Below are 20905 nucleotides of genomic sequence, written 5' to 3' on the forward strand. Positions count from 1 at the left end.
CAAATCCGATTAATATAAAGCACCAACATACATGCATACTCACAAACTTTCGCCTTTATAATATTCTTTGGATATTATAAAGGTTTTGACGCGGTGTAGTTTCAAAAACTCCACATGTCCGATTAATCTAAGTTTTTGTTTCGAATGTATCCGCAAGTTTCTATATATATATATATATATATATATATATATATATATATATATATATATATATATATATACATATTCTTTCTTCATTATGTATGTAATAGAATATATGATAGTCTACCATGCACATTGTCCTACATTAATTATTACTAACTATTTTTACATTAAGTATTAGTACTACAACTTTTAAGTGTAGGTCCGAGATGACATACCATGTAATTTGTAGGACAATGTGCATGGTAGACTATGTAAATGGTAGACAGCCAATAAAAAAAAAATCAGCTGGTTAGTAATTATTTTTCATGACCTTGTTTATGATACATGTTGGAGAGGGGGGACGCCTTAATAAAAACCTTATATTTTGTAGGACAAATATTTTTTCACGTTATTTAAATAATTATCTTGATAATTGACAAAGAAAAATTTGGTTAGTAATAAATTTTTAGAATTCGTCCGGTCAACATATTTTATCCTTGCTGCCCCATCAAGCTACCATTTACCAACATTGCTGTAAGGAAAAATGTTGGGCGTCTTGTCGAAACGAAGCTACTCACGAAAAATCAGCTTGTTATTAATAAATGATGAAAACTATACTAGGGATCCTGTACTAATAAATGTACATCGCGCGAAATTCGATGTCCTAACTCATAAAATCGCTCTTTTTCAATGAATGTCTTAGAAAAAAATACCGCATAATTAAATAAATAATTATAATAATTGTATAAGTTGATAAAAAATGCTATGCAATAGCTTTACCTCAGCGGTCTCCGAGTGCCGCACGGTTTTTTTTTCAAAATTAACTCGTGCGATTCCCAGAAAGTTAAATATATTTTAAAAAACCTAATGATGTAGTTTTAGGTCTTATCAAAATCGGCGTCGTAAGTCCTTTCAGGATTTTTCACTAATCGTTAGTTTCGGATTGGGCCCGAATGCCCATTTGAAAGTTTACCCCGTATATTCTGTTATTAAAATTTGTAAGACACTCTTAAATGGGTAAATGCATTCATCGGGACATGTTTCATCGTACCGTATCAAATCGCGGTGGGACGGTGCATGGTCTCTTTATTCTGTGTACGGGATCATGCATATATAGTTACTCGCAGTTGTAAGACATACTCGTATATATCATGTTATATTTATACATTGTAATTTGTATACCGGGTACTTAAGCGTCATAGAATCGTGTCTAATCCCGGTCCTATGAGGCTTTGAGTAGGCCATTGATAAAGAAAGTTCCACTTGTGAAAACAACTATTTTGTACAGTGAGAAATAGGTAAAATTGTGAGTGAGAAATTAATTAAAAAACAAAACAATCCTCCAATATTGCACAAACTTTGTTCTACAAGTACCTACTAAGGCATTGATGGTAAAATATTTTATCGTGATGATATATAAAAAAACAAAGTAAATATGAATATACAAATAAAAATATACAAAAAGAAGAAAAAAGCAAAACAATCAATGTGCAATCGTACGCTCTCGGGAGGGTTCGAACCTCCGACCTCTCAGCCTATCGGCCGAGCGCGCTATCCACTGCGCCACGAGAGCTATGTTATTGAGTGGCGAAAGTATCCTATAGATAATGCTTTTTTACTCGCTACGGAACGCACACTGTATATTTACTATGCGTATGGATACGATTTTTATGCGGTTTTCAGTGATGGGTTTTGATTTGATTGGTGCATGTTTTTAGATAGGTGTTACGGTAACAACTCAGCAAATGGCGTTGCAGTAAACATTTTTTTTTGCAAACCAATGTTAGCATGTATTTTAAATATTACTAGTTCAATTTTGATGCGATTTTCAATTATACATTTTGATTAGATTGTATTTAATTTTATTGATTTTGTATATTGGTGAAAAAAATAACATTATATTCGATTGGTGCAAGGTCTTAGATAGGTGTCCTGAAAACAATTTACCAGGGGGGCGCTGCAGTAAACATTTCCTTGTGCAAAACCAAAGCTACTAGTACGATTTGGATGCGGTTTTTTTCGATAATGGGCTTGTTATGGATTAGTGAGTATTCTTAAATACGGGTTACGGCGGCAAATCATTAAAATCACTACAGATATATATTTCATTTTAGTTATTACATATTTTAGTATACTACTTACTTACCTATTTGGTTCTCGAAAATGTAGGTGTGGCAACAATATAGGTATTCAACTTCCAATAAAAATAATACAAAAAGAACGTTATAACAAAATGTAATGAAAGTAAAACAAGATAAAAATATAAAAGGTTAGAGAATATTGTAGGTGTTTCAACTTAGTCCGCAGGGGTAGCAACGCATCTGTTGCTAACCTGATCTTACCTGAGTTGATCAGAGATATCCATGATTGACAGTAGCAACTTACCATCAGATGGACTGCATGCTCGTTTGCTACTTCTGTACTATATAAAACCGCAAACCATTCTACCGCTTTAACAAAATTTGAACAATTTTATTTCTAAAGATTTTGCATTTGATCCAAAGATTCTATATTATTTTCGGCGATGAATATAAAGTCAGTCATGCATAAGATTGTTTAAAGTTCGTACCACTACGTGCTTTTGATATAATGATGTAATACAACGAAGTGAAGTGACATCTTAGTCTATTAGTTTTATAGTGATACTAGTGGTGCCCCGCGTACATACATAAAACGTAAAATTTGTACCTGCATTGGAATGACAGTGGTGCCATCTGTCGAAAATTGGCCTTACCAACTCCCAAACCCTCGTGGGCTCTTGGACAACAAATTTGCTAAAAATCGTCAATTGAACAAATGCATAGTTTCCGATTCTATAACTATAATATTTACAAATGAAAAAATAATTAAAAAAACCTTTTCCCACGCACTAAATTGTGAATCTAAACCATTCTCAAGTCCCCTTGAACACACACAACAAATTTCATCAAAATCAGTCCAGTCGTTTAGGAGTTCAGTGACATACACACGCACATTAGAAATATATATATAAAGATGTTACTATGTTAAAACTGGCGCGTGTGCGCGGAGCGGGCATCCGCTACAGACAGCCTGTTGTTGTTGTTGAGCCGCGGGCGACCCTCGCTACAACACGCGGTGTGTTGTAGCGACGCTCAAATGATTTGAAAGACAACAGTCAAGTGGGCGCCCGCCGCGTGCGAATGACTTGCGCCCCCATATGGTGCTACTCATATTTCAATACAAACTCGCGAGCGGGCATCACCCTCTGTTTTAGTGGACTACCGCAATGCTTAAAATTCCTGATATTGCCTATCAACAATATCTATCTATATATTATAAGCTCATTTTTCCTGAAATACTATTTTATATAATAAAAGATTCAATTACAGCTCCATTATTTATTTTCTCTGACAATTCATCTCATGACACCTTATTCTCTAAAAAAACATAATATCCTTCTTTCTTTTTATATAGTTTCCCGCTACGTTGCTGCTCACCAGCAATTAAATAGACTCCTATTAACATCAATTAACTAAAAAGTATTGTTATGAAAATATACCCTTACAATATATACAAATGAATGTTTGTCTGTATGTCCTTTATACATGCAAAGTTGTTGTGCATAAGCGTGGGCTCAATTTGGTCGTACAAACTCAGAAACCTTCGTGGGAAGGTTTCTGAGTTTGTACGACTTACTCGTATGTTAACAGACTTTGCATCTATGGGTAGTGCTACAATATAATTTTAACCTACTTTATTTCGTTTCACAATCACATCGTCCGATAGCTCTCCGAGGTTAGAACTTGAATCTTTATGTCAGGGAGGGATATGGGCTCCCTTTGTATGTGCTTATATCACATTTCCTCTAGCACAGCGACCTCTGCGATGGTGCATAACATTATGAGTATATGTCATGGGCCTATTGGCTCACGGGGGCGACACTGACAGGCTAACGGGCTAACAGGCTAACAGGCTAACAGGCAGCGTTTCACCGGCGTAATTTAAAAAGGGTTCTGTTTCAAGATTTTTGATGGTAAGTGGCTACTGACGCCCATGAACATCTGTAAAAAACCCCAAATAGGATTATGTATTCCTACCTGAGGTCGGTCATAGATGCGCCTGTCCGATTAATCTAAGTGTTTGTTTAGAATATATAAGCAAATTTCATTTCCATCGTCAAATTTAAATACTTTATTTTGTAAGAAAAAAGGCCGGCGCCACATTTTACAATATAGCAACTAACACATTGTTTTTTCCGGGAGTATGTTCCCGTATTATATAGGAATGGTTATGTTAGGTTGGAACATAAAAATAAACGAAAGAAATCGAGCAGGCCGCACACAGGTTAGGTCTAATTTATAAATTCAATACAAGTTAGTTTTACAATTGATAAACATATTATTTAATAGAAGGTCAATTAATTAGCAGCTCATTCACGACTTTCCGGACCGTATCTCTCGGAGCTTCGAAAATTAATTAATTAATGGAGTTTAAATTTAAGTAAGAGACCAAAGATAAATTGCAAAAAATATATAATAAAATGAATCTAATGTATGGGGTATCCACCACAAGTATTTAAAATGGTCCTGGTTCTACATCAAAGCTCACTTTGCTCTTCATAGGCCTTCTGACGAAAGGTAGATTTAATAATTTACTGTTAATTAATAAGTGACCAGATCGTCTTTGCTGATATGGGATTTTAAACTGAATATAACATGTACGACACGCGAGCCCTCATAAACCTGCGGTTTTGTGCTAGTAATATAATAATTTTAATAAATTTATAACGACAGATTATGACAACGAATTATTTTGTTTTCTTTCTAAAGAATGCGTTTTAAATTTGGAATCGTTAGTTTACCGAGAAGGTACAAAACAAATACAGTAGCATTACCATGAGTTGGCATAGAAACGCCACTATAGAAATGGTAAATAGAAAACTATTGTCATTTTGCTAGTGAATAACATAACTACTATCGTTACGGTATTTCTTGACAACGTCTGTCAAATTAATGACTCATGGGACCGAATTTGTATGGCAATAGATCATAATGACATTCGCTAGCGATTTGATTTCGATAGGTTTTTTACGTATTGAGTTACGTCACTACGGATTTTAGTTCTACGAGTAACCACCAGAGGCGCTGTACAATTTTTCATACATTTATTTTACGCAGTCGCTAGCGAGTAATACTTTTGTAAACTCATGGTAGTCCTACAGGTCTTTGGAGAAGATAATCATGAAATGACAGCTAGTGGTGGACTACTTTACACTATAAATAGTGAATAACAATCTCATACACATAACTAATTTGCACTTTTTCAAAAAACTTCATCCCGCACAACCTCTACGAGTTATTGATATGTGACATGTACTTCAGAACAACTTATAATCTATTGGTAATAAGTCGGGAATAATACTTCTTCCACGTTATATTATATGAATACACAGTTAAATACGGAAACTCAGAAGTCTGTTACAGAATTCATCTGTCCACTACTGTACTTATTTTAAAGTCTGGGTTTATACTGTTTACATTTACCAACCAACCAATTATTATTACATCAAGCAAACCTTTTATTTTACACGTTGCAGTTCCCAAATACATAAAAAAGTCAATATTCATTGATTTCAATCAACGTTTTGTTGATTTTAACGAACAAACAGTAAATAGAATGATTCCGCGGCTTTCGTATCATCGTTCTCTATTTCATATTTGTTTTAATTGAACGCGGAAACTACTGAATAAGTCAACATGGACTTTTGATGTACAAAAGTCTGGGTTGACTTTTTAGCTCACTGGGCTCTTAATAAATGTATCATGTGGAGAGTCTGTGGTGTGAATCTTACTCCAAATTTAAATCTCAATCAAATCTTAATCCCAGACCTATATTCTTCGCGCTTATGATTTTTCAAAGTAATACGCTTATTGGAAATCAATTATCATTATCAGATATAATTATTTTTGAAAGTGGTAGAACCCTTTATGGTTTGACTACGGCGGAAAAACTGACACACCATATTACTGCCTCATAACAGCAGCATTAAGGGCTGCTGTGTTCTGGTTTGAAGGGTTTGGTAAGGGAGACATATTTATGCGAGACGTTCCAGCTTAGTCCCCATATCCCCAAGTAGTGGTTGCAATGCATCGCTACCCAACCAACCTCAGGTAGGACCATAAGCCATCCCCGTGCCCATGTCAGAATCAGAAGAATTAAGCCATGGTCCGCCGCGCTGGGTAAGTGTGTATTGGTAGACTTGAGATACCTTTGAGAACTTTTTGTTTTAAGTGTTTCAGGTACGCAGGCTTCCTCACGATGTTTACTGATTAGGCAAGTGATAATTAATTTCCAACACTCGCTTAAACGGCGGAGTAAAATATCGTAACGAAACTTACATGACGAAGAATGCTTAAAAAAATTGTCAAAGTTGTGTAAAATTTATCAATTTGATCTTAGCTATCGCGATGGACAATTTTCTTCACTATATATAGTCGATTATACCTTAATACCCATGTTTAGAGAGAAACTGTGCCCAGAAATGAGATAGTTATGGTCCGACGAAAGTTTGCATACATTTTCTATTTTATAAGATTTAAGTACGTACTAAATTAGCATGTTGCTAATTTTTATAAGATTTAAATACTAAATGAGCATGCTGCTAACTGATATTTAGTTATCACTCCCACCCACGGACATTTATAAACAACTGCATATAAAACTGTGATTCTTCCAGGCTGATCGCCTATATGCAATGCCTAAGAAAATAAGCTAATATGTAATTAAGCTACCGAAGACAAGAATTACATTACACTAGAAATAGGTGCAACTATGGTATATCCCTAGAAGATCCATAAATTCATAAAGTTCTGATTTAGAAATCTACACAGGTCAAAATTCCGAACTTCATCTTTTTATAATTGCAAAGGAATGTGAAGTGAACCTGATGGTACGTGATTACTGCCGCCTACAGGCACCTGTTATCAACCACAGATAAGATAAAGGTGTTAAACTCGATGCAAAGATTAGCTGTTTCTTTGATCCGCACACAATCAAATGGAATCTTCTTTACTAGAACGACACGATATCGACACGGGAACGGGAATGACAGTGGACACAACATGAGATTTTACTGCTTCATCATACTGGCATCTTTATGTTTAAATTTGGCAATTAACAGTTGCTTAAGTTTATTTAGAATATAACAACGAAATATTAAATAATATGATAAAAGCTGAAAAAGAGTTTCCCCGAAAACAATTTAAACGAACAAGACTGAGCAACAGTTTTTGAACAAACGAACAAAAGGCAAAAGACCTATTCTAAGTCATAGATTAGTAAAGATCACTTGCTCCTAACAAGAAAATGTAACCTTTTGACAATTGTCACTGTCAATTATTTTCGTGTTTGAAAAATATTTAAAAAATGTAGTTTTTACACCGTTTACGAATGAAACGATATTCTTCGCACTTTTTCTTCGATTTCGTGTCTTAACTGCGCATGTCGGCGTATTCCGCGTAAATTACATGACAGGCATTAAATGCCTGACATAATTGTCAGCTGATTAAGTCATTTAACGGCTTCCTTCAATTACAAGGCGGTGAGATATCTATACTTATCCATATTGTAAGTACATAATATTTCGAAAACCACGCACAATACATAATCATCATCATCTACCCATTAAGGTCCCACTGCTGGGCACGGGTCTCCTCTCATAATGAGAAGGATTAGGCCATAGTCCATCGCGCTGGCCAAGTGCGTATTGATAGACTTCACATACCTTTGAGATTTTTTTTTAAATCTCTCAGGTATGCAGGTTTCTTCACCGTTTAGCAAGTGATAATTAATTTTTACTACGCACATAACTGAAAAATCAGAGGTGCGTGCCTGGTATTTGAACCTCAGACCCTTCGATCGACAGGCCGACTTTCTTAACCACTAGGCTATCACTGCATTATACATAATACAATCACTTTATTTTTGTCGTTATTAATTTTTAAATTAAAACCTTTGTCGATGTACGATTCGTTCGTAAAAATCGAGTCAGTATTTTATGCAAAATCGGCGGTTTGTTTACTCAAAGAGATTCAGTTAAACGCTTCGGTTAAATATTTTAGCTGGTAATTATACGAAACACTCCCAAATATGTTGCATTAATGCAATAAATGATATATTTAAACGGTTTTTGGTATTTATTATTAACACGTTCACATTAATTTGGTTAAAAGTAAATACATATGTCAAAGTGTGATTATTTGCAACTACACATTTGAATTAATTGGACACTCGGTTTAACATGGAACCTATGAGTACACATGAGATAAAAAAAAGATCTGGTTATTGGAGTATCTAATAATCTATAGCCAAATCCTTTTTACACTTGCCAAGGAGACTCGTGCCCAGCAGTATGATAGTACTGGGCTTACGACGACTCTCTAAGTCGTAACGTAAAGGCAAGCGCGTACGGAGACGTCGATACGTAGGACGAGAATAGCTACATTGCATTCAATCCAATTTGATGCATCCTCCTACCGGGAGTATTATAGCATGGACAGGTCCTTTGTAAGGGGAGTAGGTCTAATGGATAACGTTTGAAGAGCCAGTAGAGCACCTGCATACAGCACTTATTTTACCCGTTTCTACTTTGGGTATCAATGCCTAATTAATTTGTTCGAATTCTCTAATAAAATGTGATTTTACTATATTTATTTAAAATTTATTATTTACTAGTAGAGCCCGCGGCTTCTCCCGCGTTTAAATAAATAACATGTCATACATTTAACTGAAATTGGTACCTTCATTGGAACGACAGTGGCGCCATCTGTCAAAAATTGGTTGTACCCACTCAGAAACCTTCGTGGGCTCATGCACAAGAACTTTGCTAAAGATCATCACATGATGAAATGCACATTTTATGATTCTTTAACATACAGACAAACGTTCATATTATAAATATAGAAGATAAAAGAAGACGATTATATGTCAGTAATATTCTAAGGTATTTTGTTTATGGATAAGACACGGTGGAAGAAATTTCATAAGAGGCAACTTTTCGTAAAATAATACAAGCTAAAGGAGCTAGTGAAGAATTTCCTTCTATATTTTGGCTATGCTCCGATAAATAATTCAGTATACTATAAATTCTTATTTTTTATAATATACTAGCTGACCCGGCAAACGTTGTGTTGCCATATTAATATGTCTCCCTTACAACCAGAACACAGCGGCGCTTATCACTGCTGTTATTAGGCAGAAATGTGAGGTCAGGCGGTGGTGCCGCCGGAGTCTAACCACAAAGGATTACCACCTTAATTTCGTACATTTGGGGATCCGATGTCTTATGACTGCCATGAGTAAACATAGAGCATGCTTAAAATAGGTATAAATTGAGCTAGCCTCGGCAATCTCTCCATTGATCACTATACCACTCAGGTAATTAAGTGCTCCTATCACGCACATAAAGTGCCCGCATGCGGTTCTGGTCGACATGCAAGTCACTTGTATCCACGTCATTTCATAAATTCTTTACCTATTATGGAGGGACACACACTTGGGATGTAGAGAGATTGCAGCGGGTTGATTAATGGATTCTGGTGTGTCACGCACACGAACATAAACCCGCGTGACAAGAAAAAGGTCCTGATAGTAATATTCGAATGTCGTCGCCATCAACTTATTACTGTTCCACTGATGGGCACGGGTCTTCACTCGTGAGATGGGTGAATTAGTATATTTGAAGGTGGTAGAACCCTTTGTGGTTCGACTCCGGCGGCACCACCGCCACACATATTTCTGCCTCATAACAGCACTTTTAGACGCTGCTGTGTTCTGGTTTGAAGGGTGTGATAAGGGAGACATACTTTTCTGAGGCGTTCCAACTTAGTCCTCAGGGGTAGCGGCGTATCTGTGGCCGACCTCAGGTGGGAATATCTAATCCTATCTGGCATTGATTACAGATGTCCATTGGCGGCAGTAGCCACTTACCATTAGGTGGACCGCATGGTCGCCTGCTACTCCTACTCTTATATTATAAAAAAATGTTTCGTTGGGAACCTTATAAACTTTTAAGGATGTGTCACAATATTTTCACCCTTGTAGCAAGTGATAATAAATTTCAAATAATGTCAGGAGTACCTGGAATTCTAGCGTAACATAATAACTAACTAACTAACTATGCATTCATTGGCAATACGAGGTATCCTCAGTGTAACTTTCGGTCTAGCTTGCCAAGTTGACAATATTAAAAGTTCTGCGTTTGGTGTAGTATCGACGAAGTTAATTTCTTGAAAGTTCTCATGAGTTTCAGAGTTGCAGGTAAACTTTACTCATCCTGTCGTATAAGTTAGGTTCATGTTAGTATCAATCAGTGTGATCAATTTTACCTTCAAAAGAAAACACCAAGTGTATACGATGTTGGTGGAAGTTTTCGCTCTTTAGCCGTCTCAGACAAATTTAATTAAAATATCACTTTGATTAAAATATAAAGTCGGCCAAGTGAGTTGAGCACGTAGTACCTCCATGATATTTTACATTTATATTTTCAAAGTAATATTTTTTTATTATTTTTAATATTGCATTTTTTTACAAATATATGTATGTATGTTTGTCTCCTTCTTAGACAAGCCCTACAGTCCAAATAACTTTTCGACTAAGATAAGGTGTTGGATGTGACTATATTATAGGATTATTACAGACAACATAACTTTTGAGTAAATTATTATAAGCAGTCTTTTTTGTAATAATTCGTACATGTTATCGTAGAAGCTATAGAAGTATATACACGCAATGAGAAAATTCAAAGAGTCTGCCTATTATGGTTCAATAGGTGAACTGTTGGAATGCTTCGTGTAAGTGATAGTTTTTTACCACCGTTTAAGCCAAAACACAGCTTTTAATACTGTTGTTATTAGGTAGAAATAGGTGCCGGTGGTGCCTCTGAGACGAACTGCGAAGTTTTGTACCACACTGTTCCTAGGGCGGCTTACATTTTGGGCGGGAAACTAAGCTAAATAGGTATATTTTGTTTAAAACATGTTACTTAAGGTGTTACGCAATATACGTGTATTAAAAGCATTATGATTATATATTTTGGTTATTAATTTAATTTATTAATTTACGTATTACCATTAATTTGTTTATAGTAATAAACTGATGAGTTTTTTTTTTGTTTTGTTGTATAAAGTACCAAGTGACTAATAGTTTTTTTTTTATAATATAAGAGTAGCAGACGAGCATGCAGTCCACCTGATGGTAAGTGGCTTCTGCCGCCCATGGACATCTGTAATCAACCCCAGATAGGATTAGATATTCCTACCTGAGGTCGGCCACAGATGCGCCGCTACCCCTGAGGACTAAGCTGGAACGCCTTGGAAAAGTCTGTCTCCCTTACCACACCCTTCAAACCGGAACACAGCAGCGCTTAACACTGCTGTTATTAGGTAGAAATAGGTGTGGCGGTGGTGCCGCCGGAGTCGAACCACAAAGGGTTCTACCACCTTCAAAGGTACTTTATATTAATTACGATCTAGCCTAATTTATGACTAATGAGTAATTCTACGCTAACTTAAACTGTTAAATAATCATATAATGAAGGTGGCGTCCTCTGACACTGCACTTCATTGTTTTAACACATAAGGGAATAGACACATTGTTCTTGTGTTCTATAATGTTCACTTATCACTATTTTACTAACACTACACTGTGTCATGTCACAAGCTCAAAGGGTTTAGTCCGTTTGAGTCTTCTCACTAGGTCCGTTGTATCGAGGAGCTGGATCGCCTCGATATTGACGTGATGATGAAGTCTTTTTTGATGACCTTCTGCAAATTGATGAGTAACTAAACTATAGTGATGAGTAATCAAAAACCATATTGTTAGAAATATATTCAAATTATTTAATTATAGTATTATTTTCATGATATGCTATTTTTATAATAATAAGTGCTCATTTATATAGTCACTGGCTGTATCCGTTACACGATTGTATGCATTAGCATAAAAAAAGAACGCTCTTGGTGGCAGACTAGTATTTTACGCGGGAATAATAAAAGTTGTAAATGGGATCTAGGAATGGTTTTATTTTATTAATATAGATTAGTAAAGATTACTCACTCCTAACAAGAAAAAGTTCCCAGTTTTAAGAATTGAAATTGTTGCGTAAAAAAGTTTTGCCACGTCTCCGTGCTAAAATGTCCCTAAAATATTTGAAATAATTACTTATTTATTATGTAAATTACGCAGTATTAGTTATGTATTCGTAAATGTTCTCTAAAAATGTTTTTATTTGTCAAGAATTCAAAAAATGAACTTACTAATAAGCCGTTTGTGGCTTCATTCAATTTCAAGGCGACGAAGTATCTTTACTAATCTATGGCGGGAATAATAAAAGTTGTAAATTAAATCTAGGAATGGTTTTATTTTATTAATATATATATGTATACAATAACACGACAGCTATAGAACTTCTAAGCTAACTACGCTGCTATAATTAATTCCCTTTAGAAAGTTTGAGATAATTGATATTGATCTTATAATTACAAGGTAGTGACGAAAACAAAGCACCAACCTACAACCATAATATTGGAAATACAATACACGTTGTATTTCATTTACACGTTAAATTATTTATTACTTTTAAATCACAATTCTTGTATACATAATATAATCAGAATATCGGAAACGGCTTCAATGATTTTTATGTGAGTATGCGGGGGTTTTCGGAGGCGATAAATCTGAATCGATCGACTAGGTTTAGATAGAAAACATCGTTTTAAGAAATCGTTCTAGGTACTTTCTGGTTGTCCCTGTAGTTCCGGGACTAGAATAGGACTACGGTATCCCCTGTCTGTCGTAAGAGGCGACTAAAAGGGGGCTTCCGGGGTTGCGGGCGACAAGAGTCGGAGCTCGAATCGTCCGGCAAGCAACCCCGGGAAGGACGGCGGCATGTGTGGTCGCATGCCGTCGTAAACACCAGGTGTGCAGGTTATTAAAAACATAAAATTACTGATCGGATATACATAACTGTGGATTATAATCCCTGTTGTTTTAGTATACTGTAACCAATGATAATCGAAGATATGTTGACCAGCGCAATGAACTATAACCTATACATCTTCATAAACTTATCAGATTATTGCTGTCCTTCACTATACCAGTCATTGTTTATTATTGCCCAAAAGTGGGATAGTAATCACGACGACGTGTTCCATTGTAGAAGGTGAGTTAGACCGAACATTTCTGGACTCAATTCCGAGATAACAATGGATTTACAGCCCACATGGGACAAGACATATCTAATCCTATTTGTGGTAGATTGCAGATCAGATTGTCAATTGGTGACAATGACGACTTGAGCCCGGTTTCGGAAATCTCTAGTTAACTGGTCAATAACTATTGATTCAATAAAGTTATGGATTCGATAACTGCCGTTTATCTACTGGTGGGTTTCTGAGTACACAATACACCGTTAGATAACTATGGAATCGATAACTGGTTCCCTAAGTGGTCGCTAGATGGCAGTTTTTATACAAATGATTTTGAAATTAGTTTTAAGACTTTATTTTAGCTTCAAAACATAATATAATAATCATATTTACGACTTTATTCGTATTTTTCAAAATATAAAAAGTTTTGTATATAATAATTGAGATAATTTTTTATATGTATTTGAATGGCTGTAGGTATGCGTTCGTATGTCAATCATTAAAACAAACATCAAATGTAATCGTTAAATATTATGTTTGACAACCAACCAATGAAACGTCAAATAAAGTTATGAGATCGATAAACGGCAAAAATCGGTCAGTTAAGTTAAACGTAGAATAAGCGACGTTTGGCTTCCAATGTGCTGTTCAGAAACGCACTTTTCAAGTTGTCGGACCAATAGGGATAACGAATACACAAACCATAGTTAAAAGTACCTCAGAAACCGGACATTAATCAGTTTGGTCGTACATTTGCTATTTAAATTTTATAATAATCCTTCCTTTTATCGACGGACAAAAAATGAAACAAATTCCATTAATAAATCATTTATTTATCATAATTGTCACACGAATCAATAATATTTTCTCTATTTATTTGTCTATTTTCCACAATATTAATTTATCAACCATTATTTTTCTATCATGCGTAATTGCGTAGTATCCCAAGCCTGTTCCAAATTTGAATATCGCGCCATTCAAAGTACTTATGATTAAAGTTTTTTAATAAGTTAAACTAACGTAGATACAATAGATATGGATCCATTTTATAACATTATCATAAAACGACTATTAAATTTATTATAATAAATTACTACTATATCCTATGCCCTAAATTAGTATATTTATTTATCAATTGTTATTTAATGGTATAAATAAATCCATAGAGCAGCTAGCCCTATAAAATACAACCTTATATTATGACGTTCCTATCCTATTAACCATTCCTATTTAACCATTTCCATCCTTAAGAAGAATTATTAATGAAATAAATGTGAATGTACCTACAAGTCAATATTTTGAAACTATTTAACTTAATATAAAAAAAAATACTAAACCTTTCACGAACTCTAAGTGTACCAGGTTCCCGAAATAAGAGGTGAAGTGCAACCTTTTACTGACAAACTGGTTAAGTTGGTCACTAAAAGGTTGTATAAGACCCCATTTATATCTAAAGACATTCAATGTGTCGTGTCAGACAAAATTATATTTGTCTATACAATATTTTAGAGATGTAGAACTCTCAGTGGTTCCACTCCAGTGACACTACCGCCCCTATTTCTGCCTAATACCTGTGTTTTTCTAGGCATACCAGCTGGAATTTAGTGGTGTATCTGTGAACAACCTCGGGTAGGAATATAAACTTATCTGGGGTTGATTACAGATTTGCTGTTGCTGTTACCATCAGCCTGGACTGCTTGTTTGCTACTTTAATATTATAAAAGAAAATCAGTTCCCGTGTCTGCGCGGCCATTTCCCGAAAGATATTAATAAGTTCATATACATTGCAAATAAGCTTTCGAAAAATACCAACACCCCATCCAGATTGGATCGGTTTTCAAAAAAATTGCGGACATACATACGGTTTTTCGAAGTCGGTTAAAACGATAATATATGATCTTGTTTTGCCACATACTGTGTCTGACGTACGATGTTTGTACAGATAAATGCATCTAAAGTCCACAAAATCAAGAAACCTTAAAGCTGGAAGACATGATTAAACTATGAGTTCAGCAAGCAAAAGTTTAATAACATCGCAACGAAATTAAACAGCGAAGAAATTAATTCACATTTTACTAACAGGCAGCAGTGAAATTTTTTGATAAACCTAAAATAACCGGAGTTTAAATATAACTTTTTAAATTGATATTTTAACAGACATTACAATTATGACTACCTAAAAATATCACGCGTGGGTTGCAGTAATCCCAGTATGAGTTTTACGCTTTTACAAAAATTACTTTTACAAAATTGCTTTTTCAAAAACTGTTCTTGTATTTGTTTTCGTATTACCTATACATCTCCAATCAGTTCTGATACAGTCCGTGTGGGCTAATACGTAAACAAATACAAGAACAGTCATTTTTGTAAAAACGTAAAAACTCATACTACGCGTACAGATTAATTTACGTATACGGCCAAAAATAAAAACATTCATAAAAAATAAATAGACTCGTCGTGAACCCGCTACTGGCACGGATTAAATGGTTTAAGTTATAGTCAGTTATGTGCGGATGGGTAGATTTCATATACCTAGAACAGTTTTTTAGAATTCGCCAGCCTTTTTCTTTATAATATTTCTACAACGACCAATAATTATTTTAATGCACACGTGACTTCGAAAAACCAATCATCTGAAATTCTGAGCACATTGAAAGACTGAACTTTTAATAGATTACTAAACCCACGTAAATTAAAACTTTAATCCTATCTGGGGTTTCCATTCTATCCATAGTCAGATGGACGCCATCCTTATATCCTTAAGTTATTTATGACTTCGTTTTTAGGGTTCCGTACCCAACGGTTAAAATGGAACCCTATTACTAAGCCTCCGCTGTCTATCCGTCTATCACAGGGCTCTATTTCATAATAAATATACACTTGTATTTTTACACAGTATGTAGGTATAATGGTAGCCGCTATGGCAACAAATGCTAAATATATAAAAAATATTGAAAATGATACAAGAAATCGTTATTTTATGCCCTTTATAACTTTCTACTAAACAGTTTTAAGTAGACAATGATTTTTCATAATGCGTTTACTTCAACGGCTACTGTAATAACAAATGTTAAAAATAAAAAAAATGAAAATTTGATAGTACGGAACCCTCCGTGCGGAATTTCGACTCGCACTTTTGCCACATAGTCATTCGTTTCAAAAGTATTAGAAACCTGAACGGTGCATCGAAAAGATAGAAAGAAAGAAAAAATGGCAACAGACAGTCATGAGCAGCACAAAGAGATCGAAGCCCGTATTTTAATTATCCTCCCGACATATTGGAAAAGATTAGAATAAAGACTATTAAAATGTATCCGACTACACTTTGACTAGGAAGCTATCTGTGGTAGTATAATCTGAATATCATCCATCCATTCATCAGCCTTTAAGAGTCCACCGCTGTACATAGGCCTCGCCTAATCTGCGCCACTAAGACCGGTCTTGAGCCGTCTGAATCCAGCGGATACACGTCCGCTTCAGGTCATCAGTCCACCTGGTCTCGGGGCGTCTTTTACTCCTTTTGCAATGTGGTCTCCATTCGAGGACATTCCTACCCCATCGATTAGCTGTCCTACGAACTATGTGGCCAGCCCATTGCCACTTCAGCTTGCTTATTTTGAGAGCTATGTCGGTAACTTTCGTTGTCCTAAAGATTTCCTCGTTACGGATTTTGTCGCGTAGGGGGAAATACCGAGCATAACTCTTCATAGCTCGCTGATCTGAATATAGTTAGATGAATATTTCACGTGTGTGTGTATACGTTAATCTCCGGAATAGCTTAAACGAAGTTTTGCGTCGGTTTCATTAGTGCATTGTACTGCGAATGGATAGGTCACTGCGATTAAAATTTTCCTGAAAAGTTTTTGTTATTTCGCTCGTGATCTTACATGTCACGGGGCATACAAGAGTAAGAGTAAAATTTATTCGAGCTTAAAACATACGATACTTCTGGACCATAAGTAGCGCTGTCGACGTCTAAAAATTCTATTCTGTGACAGTATTTGCCCCTTAGTATAATACAGACACTTACGACGCTTTAAGGGGACGCTCCACCAGCATTCACCATATGCCATGGACGCACACACATACCCAAAGACACACAAACATAAACATCCAAACCCAGAACAGAAATTCTTCTTTTATAGATTTGTCTTGCTGGAGATCGAACCCGGAACCCGCTTGTCAGACCAATAAGGTAGCTCATCAGCACTCGTCATCGTGGCGAATAACAAAGAATAATCCTGTACACAATGACAATACGTGATTGTGTTTCACATGAAATTCAAAATGAAAATCATTTTTCTCCGAAAGCGGCAAAGCGCTCGTTTGGGTAAATACGACAGTGACTGGAGTGTCAAATGGACCTTTTAAAAGTAGACAGTCGCAAAAAAGTTTCCACCACCGCAAATTTCTATTTAGGAGTTCGAAAGCGGATTCTCTATCGGAGCTACTCGTCTAATTCTCGCAAAAAGTTGACAGGACAGGGCAATCGACATAAAACACAAAAAAACTGCCCGAAATAAGAGTTACGAGTGAATAAAGCTCATCACAAAAAACACTGATAAGTTCACAGTTCGCGAAATAAACAATGCTGGCGATCTCAACGAGATGCACTTTCGTAAGTTTAAAGAATACGATATTAATATTATTGAGATGAACAGAAATAAATTTATTTACATTTTTATACTACTATCGAAACACGACGGAACTATGAAGATCCGATAAGAAAGTTTGTCTTTTTTCAGGTTACAGTACTCTTTTTTACACAGTACAGTACGTTGGTTCGGTTACAGTCATCCTTCAATTTTTTATATCTATTATTTTGTTTTTAATACCGTAATTTTATTACATGAAATTAAAGGGAGTCCAATAGTCCAGAGTCTTGCCTTACATTTATCTTATTTAATTTATTTAAAAACAAGTTTGTTCAGCAACATACGCTGAACTTTCACATTAATTCAATTAAAATATTCTATTGATCAGTTCCAAGCTACTTTATCTTATGTAAACAAACATTTCACAATACGCTACACCTAAGTTTATAGTATAGTACCTATATCTAAAACATACCTCATGGTCTAAGATCCGAAGCTAAATCGAACTGGACCGAGCTGATAATAGAATGAAACTCATTTTATAATGAAATTAGTACATTGGGTAATACATTAAAAAAAGGTTTGCTAAAAAAATCCTGGACAGGATAATTTTAATTATTTTTTGAAAAATTAAAATTTAATTGAAAATTAAATTTTGCAACATCAAGATAATAAGAAAATTCTATTCTGAGTGAATGTTAAAAACATACAGAATGTGCAGGCTTTGGGTTGCCTATTATTTACGTGGACGAACTACTGGGTTGTCAGGTATAAACAGGTATTTCGCTGGCAACTACTTTCACTCATGATGATAATAGATAAAAATTTATATCAGTAGAAGCGCTGTTTTATTGTGAACACGTTGATATAGGGTTGTCTGCAAAATGAAAATTAATTTTTCCAAAAAAAAAAAAAATTATCCTGTCCAGGATTTTTTTAGCAAACCCAATTTTAATGTATTACCCAATGTACTAATTTCGTTATAAAATGAGTTTCATTCTATTATCAGCTCGGTCCAGTTCGATTTAGCTTCGGATCTTCTACTATCATTAATTTGCGCTACACACTTAATGCGGCGAGCTAGACGGTTTTTGTTTGTGTAAAGCATTTGAACAAGTTTAGTATACGGCTCGCGACAATGTTTGAGTTTTTGCCACGTACAAATGTAATTAATACTGACATATTACTGTTAGTGTTATTAAGTTTTTATATGTAGCTGATGCTAAAAAAGTGGAAGCACCACCTTCACAGCTCTTTCTGCCTTTAAACAACAGTGTTAGAAGGGTGGGATAAGAGAGACGTGCTTATCCTAGATGTCTTCGTATGTAAGACCTTGGATAGAACTCAAGTCTGATCTAAGATTTATGATAACAGATGATTACAGATACGCGCGATATCTGCCGTACGATATGGGTAGCTGTAGCTACTTACCATATTACACCTACTTACCAAATTTGGTGAAAATCGGTAAAGCCGTTTCAGAGTACGGTAACTAACATTATGACACGAGAATTTTATATATAAGATGTTCATCAAACAGCGTTACAGAAAATATACATACGTTCTTACATATGGGTGCCGGGGAGGTGCCGGAAAATTCTTTAACACATTTGTAAACGTTTGTAAACTTCTATCAACTATTTAGACTCGGCGCCTTATTCAACTTTCCGCCCGGGCATCATACAACATTTCCTACGCTATGCACCTCCCTGAAAATAATCCTGGCGGCGCCCTGTTCATATGCATTTATTTTTATTTTATTTATTTATTTTTGTACACCTTAAACTAAGGCTTACAAAGGGTAAACTTAATGCCTAATGGCATTCTCTGCCAGTCGACCCTGGGCGATGGCGATAGCATGTGGTAGGCATAAACATAAGCAGTAATGATAAAATATCAAGAAATACAACTATGGAAAAAAAACTTACAATATCTACATATAATAATTATATAAAAATATAAAAAAATGTGAGCCGTCACGGGACGCCTGGCAGATGTGAAACATCGACATTATTTTGTAAAAGTAGGTAATATGCAGAAAAAAACATATTAATTTTTTAATGTTCATATTTATAACAAATAAGAAAAAACTTTCGTGCGCTGCACGCCATCAGCTGATTTTGAAATACAATTCTGTCAGTCTTAATAAATTTATTCTCTGAGAAGAATGACATTAAAATTAATTAATAATTTAAAAACATTGTATGCAATGATTTTTATGTGAATTTTAATCTACCAAGATAGTAGATTTTACATTTGCTGGCGCTCAAAACACACCAAATATACGCGTGCTTAATGCACAGATAAATGCATACTTTAATTATAAAAAAATAATTAACTTACTGATGACTTGATGGTGTGTCATAGTGTGATTTTGCTTTCTTTGCAGAAGGCTGATCACTTTCACTCTCTAAATTATCACGGTCAGACATTTTATTATCAGAAAAATAAGCGGGCAATACTTAAAACATACAAAATACGTCAAGTGGTGTAAAACGAGTTAAAACGACTCCAGTCGCTCTCGCGCGGCGTAGTAATACACACGAATGTCACTGAACACGTTAAACGTCATTATTTTGAATTTTAAGCCTCAAAATGCCTTCTTGTGCAATGCATAAATGCAAAAATTATGCTCGAAAAAGAAACAAGATTCATGGAATCACCTATCACACGTAAATGAAGAGAAATTATTAAATTTTGTTTATTTTTCGTGTTCGATCCGCCATGATTACATGAGTAACCAGAAAGAGACAAAGTATGTTTTTGTCAATGAAAGTGATAAAGACGCAAAATGCATGACCATGCATTTTGCGTCTTTATCACTTTCATTGACAAAAACTTTCATTGATTGAATTGAACTGTCATAGATCAATGAAAAAATTTTCATTGATTTATGACCATAGATCAACAGAACAGAAGTGACATTTTATTGAAGCTCACGATGTTCATACGTGTATGTTATAGTTTAAGATCCCACTGCTTAATTTTTATATTAGTGTGTTTTAGTCAAAATATAACTTT

At 35.1% G+C, this 20905-nt stretch overlaps 1 protein-coding gene and 1 non-coding gene across 2 annotated transcripts in view; both read right to left on the reverse strand.

Annotated features, from left to right (window-relative positions):
* LOC140743425 (uncharacterized) overlaps positions 1-20905 on the reverse strand; it is a 151866-nt gene that overhangs the window by 20355 nt on the left and 110606 nt on the right. The window lies entirely within an intron of this gene.
* On the reverse strand, positions 1623-1696 carry TRNAI-GAU (transfer RNA isoleucine (anticodon GAU)). The gene has a single exon. It is a non-coding gene; the product is annotated as a tRNA-Ile (tRNA).

Source organism: Epargyreus clarus, unplaced genomic scaffold (genome assembly GCF_041222505.1).
Source record: "Epargyreus clarus isolate Ecla_fem2 unplaced genomic scaffold, WU_Ecla_fem_2.2 ptg000007l, whole genome shotgun sequence".
Taxonomy (NCBI): Eukaryota; Metazoa; Arthropoda; class Insecta; order Lepidoptera; family Hesperiidae; genus Epargyreus; species Epargyreus clarus.